At 44.0% G+C, this 17,938-nt stretch overlaps 1 pseudogene; it reads left to right on the top strand.

Moving 5' to 3' along the window:
* The first annotated feature begins 8,098 nt into the window (after positions 1-8,098).
* Positions 8,099-10,938, top strand: LOC124990557 (ubiquitin-like domain-containing CTD phosphatase 1; annotated as a pseudogene).
* The last annotated feature ends 7,000 nt before the right edge of the window (positions 10,939-17,938 follow it).

Here is a 17,938-nt window from a genome sequence, read left to right as displayed (position 1 = left end):
GTGAAACAGCAGCACACTTGAAAGGATTCCAAGTCTGTCCAGGTGGATTGTCCATTTGGATGATTGTGAGGAATGTGAAGTAAAGTAACTCTGCAAAGTTCCATTCAGGCTTCAGAGACAGCAATAGAAAATATTTAGATACAATATGTACTTTAATATAATAGAATGTGAAAATGTTTTAATAAAAAGGCCACATGCCATATGTCAGATGAAGAAAAAAGGAAGAAAATTATATATAAAAATATATTTAGGAATTAAATGGTTGTTTTAATTTTTAATTGAAATATATTTAAAAAGTTAGAAGGAAATGTGATGAAATCATAATGGTTACAGATTTCCAAAAATTTGGTAGTGACCATGTGGTACATGTACAATCAGAAGCTGACATCAAGGCCAGTGGAGCTCAGAGGCAGAGTGCATGAGGCTCTGGGCTCCATCCCAGCATACAAACAAGAAATTAACGATTAAATCAAGAATGTGCTTATTGAGTTAGCTCCATGAAAGAAACTAAGAAAGTATACTGTAGCTACAGATGTTACTGTCTCCTGATTTCAAGAATGTTTTCCAAATGTCTCAAGGGAGCTGGGCATGAGAGGACAGATGGCTGAGCATAACCTACTCCCGATGCTAGAAGTGAACCAAAGTACATGGCGCATGGATGCTGCATCTGTAACCACGCTTTTTGTAGATAAGGATGACACATAATGTTTCCCCACTGCGGCTCCTGAAGAACATCCTTAGCGGAAGGACGTGTATAAGCATCAAAGAAGGGATCGGTGAGCTGGGGCTCTTGTAATACAGTGCACAGACTGGGCAGCTTAAGCAACAGAAATTTATTTTCTCTTGATTTTGGAGGCCGGAGTCAAAGGTCAAGGTGTTACAGGGTTGGTTCCTCTCAGTCCCTTCTCCTTGGCAAATGTTACATTCTCACTGTATTTTCACATGGTCTTTCTTCTGTACGTGTCTATGTCCTGATCTCTTCCTAGCAGGACACCAGTTCTACTGGATGGGGCCTAACCCTAGTGACCTCATTTACTTCTTTTTTTTTGGGGGGGGGGTACCACCCAAGGGCACTTAACCACTGAGCCACATCCCCAGCCCTTTTTACATATTTTATCTAGAAATAGGATCTCACTGAGTTGCTCAGTACCTCATACAGTTGCTAAGGCTGTCTTTGAACCAGTGATCCTCCTGCCTCAGTCTCCTGAGCTGCTGTGATTACAGGCATGTGCCACCTTGCCTGACTGCATTTACCTCTTTAAATACTCCACCTTCAAGGGACAACAAGAAGGGGCTGATTGGAGGAGGTAGCTCCTTATTGAGAGCTACCCAGTCTATGGATTTTGGCAACCGGAGCAGAGGGCTGGAATTTAGGTTGCTGCAATGCCAGAAAGAGGCAGCAGGGAGATCTGGTTAGAGGAGAACTGCTTTAAGTAGCTGGTCAACTGGACCTTTTATTCATTTATTTATATGCAATGCTGAGATCCGACCCAGTTCCTCACACATGCGAGTCAAGTGCTCTACCAAGCCTTTTAAGACCCACTTCTAGGTAGAACTTTCCAACAGCATCATGACAATTTACCTAGAAGATTATTACAAATAATAAGGTAAAATAATAAGGAAGGTAAAATAATGCAGATCTGTTGAATATTCTACATGAGCATTTTGATATTTTATTTAAGATTTGTGAATTTGACAGAAAGATAGTAGAATGAAACAGACGGTATTATCCTATGTATATTTATGATTACATGAATGGTATGAATCTACCTTGTGTACAACCATAGAAATGAAAAGTTGTGCCCCATTTGTGTACAATGAATCAAAATAGTAAAAATAAAAAAGATTTTAATAAAAAAAAAAAGAAAAAGAAAAAGAGAAAAAAAAGATTTGTGAATTTTCATGCCTATCTGGGGATCTATTAGAAGGAAAATGTACTGGACACGGTGGCACATGTCTGTGATCCCAGTAGCTCAGGAGGCTATTTTGATTCATTGTACACAAATGGGCTTACTGAAAAAGCCAGTGCTCTTTAAATCTTGAGCTCCCTCCTATTTGCTTGACTGCAAAGAAAAACTATGTGTTTTAGGAAGTTTCCTGCATTACCTATGTTGAAAGATGAAATACAGTCTTGGGAAAGAAAAATAAAAAATGAGGACAAGTATAGCAACAACAAACAACAACAAACATTCTAACTGGCACTGGCTTTTTCAGTAAGAGAATTTTGAATCTGAATCAAAGAATTCTCCATTTCATTTGCAGTAGCTCAGTCCCTCTTGGAAAAGGGGAGGGTACATATAATGAATAAATAATATCACCATATTTCTCCTTAGTATGAAAAAAACCTGCCTGTGCAAGCCACAATCATTTCCTTGTTTCAATATCACATTGCTTACTTGGATTAAAGCAAAGCTTTAAAACTAAAAAACTGCTTGGCACCTGTACCAGTTAGCATAAACTCAAAGGAAACCTATCAACTCAGCAAATGACACTGAGTGAACTTTGACCATCTCTTCTCTGGGACTTCTGTTTAGGCTCATGGGAATTTTATTTGGGAAAGTCTTCAGGCACAGAAGGCTTAAAAGATGCTGCGGGCTGAATTTTATTCCTCCATTCATATGTTGGTGCTCTAACCACAAGGTCAGGGCACCTGGAGACAGGGTACTTAGGTTAGGTGAGGTCACAGAGCCCTGATCCTGGCTTTCTCTTTCTGCCATGTGAGGACACTGACAGAAGGCAGTGATTACAAGCCAGGAAGACAGCCCTCACCGGAAAATGACATCTTGATCTCAAAGTTCCAGCTCCAGAACTGTGACAGATTTCTGTTGCTTAAGTCACCCCGTCTGTGTATTTTGTTATGGCAGCTCGAGCAGACTAATACAAATGACCCGTCTGAACAGGAACCTCGCTCGTCTCATCCAGGTCTTCTTCATGCCTTCCTTGTCTGCAGAAGTCACACCTGGTCCACCCTGGCTGACGTAGCCCCGTTCTCGTTCCGCGTAGGAGCACTCTTTACAATACACCTACCCTGGTCCGAATTTGTTTGTTTCCTTGTTGATTTTATTTGCACTGGCACGGAGGGCTGATGAAAGTGACCCTCCTTCCCGCTGTCTGTGCCAGAAAGCCCGGACCACAGCAGGACAGGTGAGGCTTCTGTTTTACCACGGCTGTGCCCTTTTGGTGAATGAAAGGACTGGGGACTTTTTGGTTTTCTCACCACTTTGAAGGGCATTGAGTGGAGCCAGTAGAAAATATTTCTAACCTAGGCTCGGAAATTGACTCAAAGTGGAGTCAATAGGTTAATTAATTTGATACTATCTTGGGTTGATTCTCTATTTCACTCAAAATAGGCTCAGACTGGACAGAAAAGAGACTGACCGAAGTGTGGTCACAGGCTCCACTGGCAATAGATGCTGAGGGCGAACAGCAGTGTGTATGAGAATCTTCTCAGTTTGCACTGTGAACAGAACGCAGAGCTTGGAGCCAGGAAGCTTGCGCTCCCGTCCGTGTTGCCCTGTAGCTAGTTGTACAGCCCTGGGCTGGTCACTTTCTGCTTTCTGTACTTTGGTTTCCTCTGTAGTGGGAGAAGACTTCAGGGGCCAGGGCCTTGGATTCCATCCCCAGGACCAAAATAAATAAATAAAAATAAGTAAGATAAGACTTCAGCAGTTCCTGTCCTGAAAATTTCTTGGGCCTGGGTGGGGGGTTGGATGCAAAAACAAGATTAACAGAATTTTCAGTTTCTTTTTTCTCATATTAGGGATCGAACCCAGGGCTTAGGTGCACGCTAGGCCAATGCTCTGCCACAGAGCTACAATCCCAGCTCAGGATTTTCAAATCTTACATCAAACTTAATCTAGATGGATTAAAACTCTCGTTGTGAGCCACCTCTGAGTCCAGCCTTTACTGACGAGGTCCCTGTGGATGACAGGCCTGGCCCAGCTCTGACGTCCTTCATGGAGCCTTCCTGGCTGCACCAGGTTCAGCCTTTGGCAGAACTGCTTATTTGTCTTTTTTCTGCCAAGACTGGCTCAGTCCCACAAGGCACAGTTGCTCCAACTATCCCGATTGCCAAAAATGGCAGTCCGTGGCCCCTCAGGAAAAGGAGGCGGTGGTAAGGAGACCTCCTTCTCCCTTCAGAAACGCCCCTCCAGAGAATGAACAAGCATTTGCCCAGGAAGAGATCACACTGCAACAGGAAGTGAAATTGGGCTGTGTGGCGGGAGGGATCTCAGTTGACTTTGGAGAACTGACTGTACCTACCAGACAGATTAGTAACCAGTGTTTTCTCAAGTAGAAGTGAATTCTCATCTCCACGATCAAGCACAGGAACTCGTTGGATTTCTTTTTGCTGTGCTTCTGGAGGTTAATTAGCTCAGCAGAGGCCGAGCCTTTCCTGGCGAGCTTGCAGTCAATCCCATACCTACAAATAGAATTTTTTCTCAGGGATGGTGCAATGTTTGGGGATGCCAACCCAGGATAGAGGCCAAAGTGGTCTGAGTTGGGAATTTAATTATATAAGTGGATAACTCATCTCTTTTTTTTTTCTTTTTACTTTTCCAATGTATAAACATAAATCCTCCAAATGAGAGAGAAGTAAATTAAGGAAAGAAGGAAGGAGTGGAATTCAGATGTTAAGCATCAAACATCAATGGTTTGCTCTCCTGAGCCTCCACCTGCGGATAGTCCTCGCCTTCTAGCAGGCCCTCCTGGCTTCCAGGTGACACAATCATGCAGCCAGTGGCTGGGAACTCGCTGCCCAGGCCTTGGACCATCTCCAACCCTGCCCTGTAACAAGCAGCTCCAAGTGCAGTCTATACGTTTCACCCTTAAAATACCTCAGGAATCTGTCTCCTCTTATCCCAGGACTGTCCCTTTGGTTTAAACATCACTAAGCCACTGTTGATCTTTTTATTTTTCTGTACCAGGGATTGGACTCAGGGGTACCTGATCACTGAGTCACAACCCCAGCCCTATTTTGTATTTTTTTTTTTAGAGTGAGGGTCTCACTGAGTTGCTCAGGGCCTCGTTTTTGCTGAGGCTGGCTTTGAACCCAAGATCCTCCTGCCTCGGCCTCCCGAGCTGCTAGGATTATGGGCATTCGCTACCAAACCAGTCACTGTAGGTCTCTTGTTTCCTCCACTTCTATGCATGCTGGACCAAACCTTTCAAAACAAGGTTCTGATCACATCGGCCCTTATTTAAAAGCCTTTCAGGTCGTAGCCTGTGGTGGAGCACTTACCTACCCTGCATGAGGCCCTGAGTGGAATTCCAGCACAGCCTTTCAGCTGCTGTGTGCCTTGGGCCCTTGCTGGTTGTGACCAGGTCCAAGACACTCTGTCACCCTTGCTTGACACACACATTCTCCCTCCCTTTTTTTTTTTTTTTCAGTTCTGGGGATTGGACTCAGGGATTCCTTACCACTGAACTGTGTCTCCAGATCTTCTCATTTTTGTTTCGAGGCGTGGTCTCGCTAAGTTGCCCAGACTGCTTTAGACTTGCCACCCTCCTGCCCTGGCCTCCAGAGCATGAGGGCACCGCCGCGCCCCGCCCCCTCTGCCCTCTAGTGGGTTCTTTACGACAGCCAGAGTAAGTGCTTGCTCCGTCCCATACCTGTCCCCATGCTCCCTGCCCCTGTGCCTCCGCCCACGCAGCTTCTGCCCCTGAACACCCTTCTCCACCTGTCTGTGCTCACCAAGGGCCACCTCAGATGCCGTCATCTCCCAAGGCAGCCTTTCCTGATGCTTCCAGCCAGAGTAAATTCTTTCTCTGCATCCTCTCAGAATTGTTTTCTTCTTCTGTTGAAGTAAAACTTCAATAGTCAAAGCTAATTATTTGCTTTACTAGGACGTTGGTTCTTGTAATGAGTATTCATGAAGATCACCAGGAGAACTTATTTAATTTAAAATTTACTTATTTATTTTTTTAATTTTTTTGCTGGTGATGGAACCCGGGACCTTGTGTACGCTAAACTTAAGTTCTACCACTGAGCTACACCCCCTCACCCCTAGAGAACGTGCTTAAAATGCACAGTGCTGTGCCTATTTCCAGAGACCCCCAAAGTCTGGGGAGTGATGCTCTAGCAGGAACATGCCCCAGCTGGAGCTGTTTTCTCAGTGGTGTCCTGTGCAGAAACAGCGCGCTGGGAAAGTCCTTAGTCTCAGGTCAATCGGATTTGTGATATGCTGCCTGGCGGAATTTCACAATTTAAATCCAACATATCGATAGCAGTCCTGAAAACAGCATGACACTTGTATAAAACAACAGGGACTGAACACCCAAATGACGGGAAGTGTTGGGGGCCACCACGAGCAGTAGGGACCAGGATGAGCTGAGGAGGGCTCTGCTGTTCTCCTCTGAGCAAATATTTCCAGCAGGTGTTGCCTCTAGAAATCCAGACTTACACGTGACATTGCCAGATTGTTAAATGGTGACAGCATTTTAAAAACACTGAGGTTTCACACAGCCCCGGGTGCACCTCTAACTCACACCAACAATTAAGTTTTCATAATCGAAGTGTCAATAGAAATAAATATTTGTACTTTGTGCTACAGAAATGACATGCAACTTTATCTCATTTATCAATTTACAAATGGAATTGAGAAAAGTGGAACGACAAACTCATTTTAGGATTTTATAGAATTATTAAAATTTTAGAGCTGGATTTACCCCCTCTCAATTTAAAGATGTGAAAACTGAGTTCCAGAAAAATCAAGGGAGCTACACAATTTTCAAGATATCAAACCAGTATACAGGGGCTGGGGACACAGCTCAGTAGGTGGAGTGTTTGCCCTGCATGCACAGGCCCTGGGTTCGACCCTCAGCACCGCAAACCAAACAAAACCCAGTGCTGGCGCCGGCTGGGGCTCAGTGGGAGGTACCGCTACCGCTTGCCCCCTACCCCACCAAAAAATAATTGTGTCATTTGGTCTTTAAAGTTATTTTTGTTCTACTGTTTTACTACTTCTATGATTCAGTTACTATATCTGAAAAGTAAATGGTTAAATGTGAATTACAGCTTTTTTTTTTTTTTAATTCTGAATATGTCTCAACACTTTACAGAGTAAAAAACATACATTTATTTGTTTTTTGGGGGTCTACTCATACTTCTAATACTCAGAGATGGATGATTAGATAGTTTCTGTAGTGAATAGCAGCCCCTGTATTGTTGCTGTTATCATTATTTCTGTTGTTATTTGCTGGGCTGGGGATTGGAACCAGGGCCCCTGTGTCCTAGGCACGTGCTCTACTACTGAGTGACACCCTCAGCCCTCAAAACCAGATTTTGAATTATAAATGTAGTCCTTTGTTTCACTTCAGTATTTAGGAGATGTAAATTCTTTGTAGTTCTGGAAATGGGGAAGAACAGGCAAGTACAGAATCCGCACTCCCAACTGCAGCGTTCGAGACTGAATGGAGAAGAGTGCTGTCGCAGTGACACGGAGTGCTCAGGCCGGCTGCTGGTCTCAGCACACGGTCCAAGGATGCCTGGGGTCTGTGACGCTGGCAGGGGGTCTGAGAGGTCCTCCCTTCCCCAGACTCAATGTCTGTGTGAGGCCAATTCTCTTGTATCATTCACCAGAGCATCGTACTTAGGAGACTGAATGCAGACAGGAAAATCCAGCCGTCCTCGGTTAAGTCAGACAGCAAGAGCTTTACAACACTGTAAACCAACACCATTCTTCTCAATATTTTTTTTCTTTACAAAATATATTTCTTGGGCTGGGGTTGTGGCTCAGTGGTAGCGCACTCGCCTAGCATGAGTGAGCCCTGCGTTCGATCCTCAGCACCACATAAAAATAAAATAAAGATATTGTGTCTACCTACAACTAAAAAATACATATAAAATATATATTTCTTATAAAAATGTGTTTAATTAATATGATGTTATTATTGCTCTTTTAAAATTAGTAAATAAATGTTTTTTAGAAATTTTCTCAATTATAGTTTCTAATATGGTGAATAAATATCAATAAATATCATCCATATGAGCAAATCTCCTTGGGAGCTCTTTGTCATTCTTAAGGAAGTGTCCTCAAACCAAAAATCAGAAGATGTTATGCTAAGAACTTTCTGCTGCTGCAGAAACACGTACCACATGGCAAATATTTTCCACATTGCACGGAGACGTCAACATGCAGCAGATGAAGAACTCTCCTCTGCGCAAGCCTTGTCCTGGGTGGTGTGGCGTACAGCTGATCTGGGCCGGCATCACCGCCATCTGGAGGGCGGGTCCCACCACAGATTGCCAGCCCCCTTCTCACTCAACGCATTTGGGTGGGATGTGGGAATCTGCAGTTCTCACAAGTCCCCAGATGATCCTGATGTGCTGGTTCAGCACTTGCTTGCTGAGGACTATCAATCACTGCTTCTAGGATTTTTTCAAACCCATTTTTGTCAACTCCATTAAATAAATTAATTTTTGTCTGAAACACTAGTTGGAAATAAAAATTTGCCATATGTTAAATGTTTATAGCAGCTTAATTCACAATATCTAATCTATGGAACCAACCTAGGTACCCTTCAATAGATGAATGGATAAAGAAAATGTGGTACATATACACCATGGAATATTACTCAGTCATAAAGAAAAATGAAATCATGGCATTTGCCAGCAAATGGATGGAACTGGAGACTATCATGCTAAGTGAAATAAACCAGTCCCAAAAAAGTAAAGACCGAATGTTCTCTCTGATATGCAGATGTTAACAAACAAAAAGGGCGGGGTGGGGTGTGGGGAGGGAAGAACAGAAGTTCATTGGAGTAGACAAGGGAATAAAGGGAAGGAAGCAGGGATGGTAATGGGAAAGACAGTAGAATGGATCCGCCATCACTTCTCATGTGCATATACGAACACACGACCAGTGAAACTCCACACCATGTACAACCACAAGAATGGGAAGTTATGCTCCATGTAGGTATATGTCAAAATACATGCCACTGCCATATATCTAAGAAGAATAAATTTAAAAATCTGGCAGATGTTGTAGTAAGAGACCAGACCATTCACAGATCTCCACAGTGGGGATCACTCATAATGGTAGAAGGGGCTCTTCTGTCCTCTCAAATGGGTCAAGGGTGTCCACGTACTCAGTGGAACAACAGCTGAGAGAACCAACCCCACCCCGCATCCAACAAGAATCTCCTTTTGGAAGATTTGTGTTCCATTAACATTCTTTTAGTTTCAATTTTAAAGCAAGATTGATTAGTTCTTTAATATATTGAAGCAGCCAGGTGTGGTGGTGTAATCCCACTGTAATCCCAGTGACTCTGGAGGCTGAGGCAGGAGGATGACAAGTTCAAAGCCAGCTTCAGCAACTTAGCAAAGCCGCAAGCAAGTTAGCAAGCCCTGTCTCTAAGTAAAACACACAGAAAAGAAAAGGGCTGGGGATGTGGCTCAGTTCAACACCTCTGGGTTCAATCCCCCATACCAAAAGTTAACTAATTAATTAAAAATAAAAATATAAAAGCACATTATAATGGGTTGAATGCTGTTCCCCCAAATTCATGTCCTTCCTAGAGGCTCAGGATGTGACTTTATTTGTAAACAAGGTAATTGCAAATGTAATTAGCCAATTAAGATGAGATCATTCTGGAAAAAGGCCCCTAATGCTGAACGACCGGTGTCCTTATAGGAAAAGAAAGAGGAGAGATGCAACACACGTGGAGAGAAGGTCATGTGAAGAGACACAGGAAGATGGCCCCGTTACGACAGGGGCAGAGACTGGAATGGTGCAGATGCCAGCGGGGGACGGCAAGGGTAGCTGGAGCCACAGGAAGCCAGAACAGATTCTCCAAGCTCCCCACGGGCACTGACCCTACCCACACCGTGGTCTTCAGCCTCCTGAGTTAATCCCAGCTGTCTAAGTCACCCAGCTGTGATTTGTCACGGTCGGCCTTGCCGATGAACACGGCAAGAGGACAATTCAAGAAGACACCTGGACTTCCGGTCGCCTTTGGTTCGCTGTGGACGGTGTCAGCATCCTCTGCAGCAGAGTCCCCTCACTCCAGCTATTTGTTCTTGAAGGAAAGCTCACCTCCTCATATGCCTCAAGCATGTAAAATGGGGTGGACAGGGACATTCAGGGACCACACTTGCAGAGGATGATCTGTGATAGAGCTCAGTGTCTCAAGACCTGTACAGGGTGCTGCCCCTGCAGGAAATCATTAAGCCTGGAGCTCAAACTGCAACCACATACTGAATTCATGACGGCGGGAGCTCAGGAGAGCCGCGACGGTGTCTGAGGTCCACCCTGATAATGATGCCGGTGCCAACGACTTTGACATTGAAGAGGAAGTTGTTCAAGTAGAAAATAGGGAAGAAAACCCACTTAGAATTTCTCGTAGAGTAACAGAATACAAAGTGAACATGCTGACTCCTCCCAGGGAAGGAAAAAGCTTTTGGTGCTGGGTGTGGAGCATGCGTTGTTTGACCACAGGTCTTGCGCAGAGGCTGGTGCAGAATCAATGAGGCCACATCCTCAGGAATTTCTAACGTCTGCATGTGAAGGTTATGACATTGTTATTTGGTCTGCAACAACTATGAAGTGAATTGGAGCGAAAATGAAAGAGCCGAGTGTGAGCACAAACACAGACGACAAGGTCGCCTTCCTGTTGGGCAGGGCGGCCATGACAACAGCGCGCGCCAAGGACAGGGTTGGTAGATGTACAGCCTCTTGTGTTATAAGGGGACAGTTTCCCCAGTTTTACAGCAAAACGAACACCATTATGTTGGATGATGTAGGAAGAAATTTTCTAATGAACCCACAAGGTGGACGAAAGACAAGGCATTTTATGAAAGCACACCGAAATCAAGATAAGGACAAAGAACTTTTAAAATTAACTCAGCACCTCGAGGAAATAGCAAATTTAGATGACTTGTTGGAGCTAAATCACAAATATTGGGAAAGGCATCTCTCAAAGAAGCGAGGGCAGTAGTTATAAGCTCTGCTGGCAGTTGTTGAAGACACCCGAGATCCGTGCACTTTTGCTTTTATGCTAGAAATCATTCTGACAGTGCTGGACACTGAAGCAGGTATCAGACCGTGTATCCTTTGGTCTTCCAGGTTTTTTCCAGGTTTTGTAAACTTAATTTTATATTTTTTGAAGATCATAGCAATAGGCTAAAAAAAATTCTTTTTCCCCTCATGTGAATATACTGTTACTCTTGAAAAATATCTTCACCAGCCTTGATTACTGAGATTTTTCCACTAAAAAAAGGAAAAAAGAAAGAAAACGACAAGTGGAGAAAAACTTACTTAATAGTGTCATTTTGTGACTTTGAAAACAGGTTATGTATGGTGTTTTTGTCTCATTGTGTTATTGATTACCTAAATCTAAGGCCAGACCCACCTTGAAATTAGGGCTTTTCCCTTAATGACCAAAAAATAAAAAAGAACCTAGTTCGTCATGATTAAAATAACCGGGAATTTTTTATTCCTTTGTCACAGACAAAATTTTCCTTCTATACTCTACTAGTTACAGCTCTAAATTCCAACTATCTCAGTCTGGTCTACGTGTGTCAGGGTTCTTCAAGTAAAACTGGAGAACTCCAGTCGTGATACAGATATGTCCTCGTATGAGCACCAGGAAACAGACTGAATACAGAATTAAGGAACAGGAGTGCATCTTCTTGTGGCTAAGTAGGAGCACTTCTGTCTGAAACCGTTGTCATAAAAGCAGTTTAAGGCAATACACTTCAAAATGAATATATTACCAGTTAGCTCTGAAAAGCATGAACCAACTGCTTTTGTTCCCTCCCGGCTCTATCTTGTCTAAGTGCTGCTGCTGTTTCAGCGAAGGCGTCTGACCTCGATTGAAGGACACACCACGTGTTTCAGGAAGGCTCTGGCCGTGATTGAAGGATGCACCATGTGTTTCAGCGAAAGTTCTGGCCGTGATTGAAGGACGCACCACGTGTTTCAGGAAGGCATCTGGCCTTGATTGAAGGATGTACCACGTGTTTCAGGAAGGCTCTGGCCGTGATTGAAGGACACACCACGTGTTTCAGGAAGGCTCTGGTCGCGATTGAAGGAAGCACCACGTGTTTCAGTGAAGGCTCTGGCTGCTATTGAAGGATGCACCATGTGTGGCCTGCGACAATGTAACCTGACACTGTCCTGTTGACAGTATTGCTCTACAGGGTTCTTGTATTTGGAAGGAACTGATTCTTTTAAATAAAGAAGGTGTATACTGTTCTTACGGGACTATTTCAGTGGCATAAATAATAAATGTCTTTTCTTAAAAAAAGGAAGAGCCGTTTCTGACCTACCACCTCGCGCTCCTGACACACCTGCTCTGGTTCCAGGGCGGCTACTGCCGCGGGCCACTGGGCCTCACGCCGGGCTTACGCCGGGCTCATGCCCTCCGCGACGGCCCATCCCAGGGGCTCCTGTGCGTGCTGCCAGGGACCCCACCTAGCGCCTGTGCCCACTCAGCCTCAAGGGCGCGGCGGCCAGAGCCAGCCAGAGAGCCCTCCCCCGGTCTTCCACGGAAAGGCTCTCCTGGCATGGCCGATGGAGGCGCGTGCCTCCGGGTGGCCGTGGTGGCAGTACTGCGCTTTCCTCCTTCCCTGCCCCCTTGCCCACTTTCTTGTATTTCACTCCCTACTAATGTCTTCACTTCAGGCTCCACTTTTGGGGAGCTCAGGGTAAGACAGGTCTTAAATATATTGCCCTGTTACATTAAAAAAAAATAAACGACAAACTAACAACAACAACAACAAAACTGACAGCCTGGGGCAGTGGCATGCGCTTTCCATCCCAGTCTAACTGAGGCAGGGCGATGTCTTGAACCAGGAGTTTCAGACCAGCATGTCGCGAAAAAAGACATGGTATGGTACGGAAACTTAAGTATTTCAGAACATCAAAGAAAGGTAGCCTTTTCAAAAAAAAGGAAACAACCATGTAATACTCTAATTCCTTATACAAATCGCATCATGCTGATAAAATTAAAACCTATCTTGGAGATCCTTCCGCCTCAGCACTCCTACAACGGCCCCTGTGTCTCCTGCAGAGTGTTCTAGGGCATGCAACGCCATACTTCATTTAACTCGTTCCCCTGTTGATGGACATGTGGTTGCTTCCAGCACTTTGCCGACTCAGCGTTTCAGCGATCATCCTTGGAAACTATTTTGGTGTGCTTTTGCAGTACAGTGAAAACTCACAGCCCTAGAATTCAGGGTGAAAGTATGTACTGTATTCCTGTCGGCTCGGCCCAACCAGAAGTCAGAGGGCAGGTGAGCCTGGCAACGTGGTCCAGACCAGGCTTCCTTTTGGGGATTCTGAGCAGTAGGTGGGAGGGGGGGATCGTGGACATGGAGAGGCAAATAGAAGCACCTATGCAACAGAAGACAGAGCAGTGTGTTTTCAGCAGGTGGACATCTGTTTTTCTCAGAAAAGACCATGGAGTTGATCAACACAGGACTGGCGTGGACTGCCCAGAAGGTCACTGTGCCAAATTGTCAGGGGCGGGCTCTGAGGGCCCCAGAGCCGCACCCTGGTCTGATCTCTAAGATGGCGCCTGGCAGCTTGCCAGCATAGCTGCACTCATATTCAAGTTTTAGGAAGTAACTCTGGTTGGCTGTTGTACATGAGGCAATCCTGGTATCTCCCTGGAGACTGTTCCTTGATAGGCTGACTTTCCTAGTAGTCTACTCTCTGATAGGCTGATGTTCTCAATATAAGTCGGAGACTTGTGGAATAAAGCCTTTTTGGTTCCTGTGATCAAGAGAGCGTACGTGTTGTGATCACCCACCGCCTGCGGGAGGTGGGCGATCATAAGTGGTGCCGAAACCCGGGATCTCGAGTTACAAAGAAGGAACTGATCAGGTAAATACGGGGAAAGTAAAGTACAGTCTCGCCAGGTTAAAGTTCACTGGATAAGTGACGAGTTAAAGTTCGCAGGATAAGCGACGGAGTTAAAGTTCGTGGGATAAGCGAAGGAGTTATAAGTGACGAGTTAAAGTTCGCGGGTTAAGCTACGGAGATTGTAAGTGCTTTCGCTTTTGTTTTGCTAGTTAAAGTGCTTTGCATTCTGTTAGTTTAATAGAGAAATATGGGCACTAAAATGTCACGAATGCGCATGGAAGGTCCCTTAAAGGATTTGCTCCGGGCCAATGGAATTCCTCTTGAAACTAAAACAGCCCGAACCAAATGCAGAGAGGCCATAAAACAAGGGGAAGAGGTTTTGGAGGAAATAAAAGAGGAAAGGTCTAAAGCATCAGAAAGGGCTCTATAAGATCAGAGACAGACAAGGATAGTTCAGATGAAGAGGAGGATTTACTATGTAAAACAAAAAATCTTGCTATTACAGGATCTACTAAAGAAAAGATGGGGCAAACACACACCACACATGGTGACCCTGCGCTCTCAGCTCTTAGACTCATGCTGAAGAGTAGCAGCCTTGAGTGGTCTGATACACAGGCGGAAAAAGCCTGGGACACCTTTAAGAGGGAAATCAGTTTAGGGGAGGGTCCCCCATTAGGAGTCTGCCCTATGTTATCCGCCCTTAAGGCCTGCTTCTCTCCAGGACCTCCCAAAGGGGGCTCCAAGTTTCTCCCCAAAGAGCAGCGGCCTAAAGAACCGCCGGCTCCTCCCATTGCATCTCCTTCCAGAAACTTGCCACATAGTAAACAACATTGGGAGACCTTTAATGAGGAGCCCAATCCATCTCAATCCACTCCTCCCAAGGTTGAGAAACCACGAGGGCAGCTAGCCTGTACACATAGGGAGGGCCCACTACCGCCCCGGGGAGGCTCATTGCTGCCATCTTGTATTCTGGGGCCACATCAGACTTCAATGAAAACCCTCGCCCTCCTCCTTCCGGATGGCGGGAAATCTTCCCGGTGGCCATTTTATGATACTGGACAAGAACTCACAGACTGTAACCTCCCCACTCCTTGTAGGGCCTTCCCGGTAAATGTTAAAATGTTAGTTTGGGAAGGAATGACTACTGATAACAAATTGGCCTGTGCAGGGATGAAAGATGGCTCCATGGGAAGGTGGATTGTGGCTACCAAAGATATTGGCACACGGCTTCCGCAAGCGAGTGGGCAGATGGAAAGGGATTCCTTATCTTCCAGTCTCTTCTTTCTTGCGCTTCTATGCTAATTCCTTCTCCTCCTCCAACTTCGCCCCACCCAGCCCACCTAGTCCTCTTGCCATGAGGTCCCACATATGCCGGTGTGGAGGGAGTAACCAGCCCAACCATCAGTGGCATGTCCTAGTAAGGAGTATGATATAGTAGCCCCAGTCCCCACAAATATTGGGAGATAATTGTTTCATAATTTTCTGCGTCCAAACCTGAATTGATTACTAACCAGGATTAAGGGTTAAAATGCCCTAGGCATCAAGTTTCTGCTGGAAAATTTTAGCTCCTTTCAGATCCAAATCTCAGTCAAGGCTTACATTGAAATGTAAATAGAGAAAGCCTGAAGGCTCAGTAGGAGACAGGTCTCAAACCCAAAAAAAAAAAAAAAAAAAGGAGCAAAAAAAAAGTCTTACCTGAACTCCAGCAAAAGTAAATTTTATGGTGATTTACTAAAGTAATTAACGGCCGTATCACTTTTCCCGTATCATTTTTCCAGGACTCTTGTTTTTTTTTGAATTCTACATATTTTTTGAGCTCATGACTTTTTTGATCAGTTCTATTTTTTTTTAATTCAACTAGAGTTTTTGAACATCTGTTACATTGCAATGGAGATTCACCTATAAAGTTTCAAGGCCTTTGATTTTGTGTTATGTGTATGTCGTGCTGTCTAATATCATGTTTTGTCTGTATCAAAATTGAGCGCTCCTAAAATTAAAATTTAAAAATGGATCCAAATATTTTTAATTCACGTGATTTAAAGAGGTTCAATTTAAATTGGGTAAACTAATAGAAGTAAAATATCTTAAAAATAACTCGCGAGTCTCTAGGTGGTCAAACTAATAAAATGTTGATGTAGAGTACTATAAATAACAAAGTATTTAATCTTATTAAAATAGAGTAATTTTTTTTTTTAATTTAGAAATTTCATAAGAGTTGTTTCAGAATGTGAACAAAGAGGGGTCAACAGGAAAGAGAAAATAAAGGTTCTGGGTATGGAAATATATTTAGTAAAAGGGAAAAGGAAATATTTCTGGGTAAGAAAGTGCTTGTGTGATGAAATAAATGAGGGTCTAAGTAAGTGCTAAGAAAGTCTACGTAAGTAAAGGGCAAGTTTCAACAAGTTTGCATGTAACTAAGTTGGTTGTATGTATGTGAAACATTTAAAGCTATTTAAGGTTTTTCCTAAGGTGAAATACTAATGTTCTAATATAAACCAAAGTTTAATCTATATGGTAAAATGACATTGTAAAATAACAAGGATTTCTTAGAAACACTAATTTACTCTTAACTTTGTGTCTATTAAGTTTTATTCTTTAGAACAATTAGTCTTAAAAATAGGAGTTTATACAATTATGGTTAAGCAACTGTTAGAGTATTGTACTACGTTATAGAGTCTAAATTTTTCTTTAAAAACTAAATTTGGTAAGAACCAATTTCTCACTAAATTTGAAATAACTCTAACCACAGGTATACCTTATAACCCACAAGGACTCTTTATAAACAAAAAGGGGGAATAGGGGAGACCTTCAGTTCCCCTAAAGATAAACTTTCTCTTTGCCTCTTTATTTTAAAAAAAATTTTAACTCTGGATAATGAGGGTCGCTCTGCTGCTGAGAGACATGGCAATCATAAACAACATGATAGAGTGACGGTAAAATGGAAGGATGTTCTTACAGGACAATGGAACGGCCCAGACCCGGTGCTTTACTGGTGCCGTGGCTCGGTTTGTGTGTTTCCACAGGACAAAACATCACCTATCTGGGTTCCTGAGCGACTAACTCGACCAGTGCCAACGCTACCAACAAGTAACTCAGACCAACATACTCCTGATGACCATGATGCTCGTAGCCCCCCTTGAACTAACTTACAACCTCTTTTTAGTCTCTTAGGGTGCTCTCTCTCTCAATGTTGGAATGCTTCTAGGTTCCCGCTGGCAGTCTTAATGTGTGTTCCTACCTTCCTACCAGTCCCAGTCTCTGTTACAGATGTGGAATTGCCAGTGTTACTGTCAAGAAACAGGAGAGATTTGGGCATCACAGTGGCCGTGGTCGCCACGGTAGCAGTCTCTGCAGCAGCAGCCGCAACCCCAGCAGCTGAAATCACAGCAGCAGCATTGACACAACCATACAGACAGCAACAACAACCACTTGGCCGAAAATACAGCTGCAGCCTTAGAGACTAAAGAGACCCTAAACCAACATCTAACAGCAGGCATACTCCTTGTAAATCAAAGAGTGGACTTACAAGTGGATATCTTGCAAAAACTTTTGGGACTGGGATGTGTTTATCCTTTAAGAGCAGTGTGTGTCACCCCTATTGCTTATAATAACCTTAGCTCTGTGGTTATGTTATCTAAAAATCTCTCTGTCTACCTTACTGGCAATTGGTCATCTATGTTTGATAATTTAACCAGTCAGCTACGAGCTGAAATACTCAGTCAATGCCACCAGGGTTCAAGTTGCATCAGTATCTAAAGCCCTGGGATTGACAAAACAGTGGGCTGGAACAGTAGCTGTTCTGATTATTATCTGCTTAGGGATAGTCTATGTTATATGCAGCCAAATCAGAGCTCACCAAGATGCCCGACGTCATCGACGGGCTATAGTACAGACTTTGACAGCCATTGAGACAGGCACATCCCCCCAAGTATGGCTAAGCATGCTGGACTAGTAGTCAAAGACGGGTAAGATCCGTGGAAATGCATACCAACCTAAGACAGGGTTCTGACGCCTGGAAGTCAGAATTCCAATGACGGGTAAGGATGTAATTTGCCATGGACAACCTAAGACAGGCATGGTCCCAAGTCATCTTTTCTTTATTTAAAGAATAAGGGGGAGATGTCAGGGAC

The sequence above is a fragment of the Sciurus carolinensis genome, chromosome 8, assembly GCF_902686445.1.
Source record: "Sciurus carolinensis chromosome 8, mSciCar1.2, whole genome shotgun sequence".
NCBI classification, from domain to species: domain Eukaryota; kingdom Metazoa; phylum Chordata; class Mammalia; order Rodentia; family Sciuridae; genus Sciurus; species Sciurus carolinensis.
This window is presented reverse-complemented; position numbering and strand designations above follow the sequence as displayed.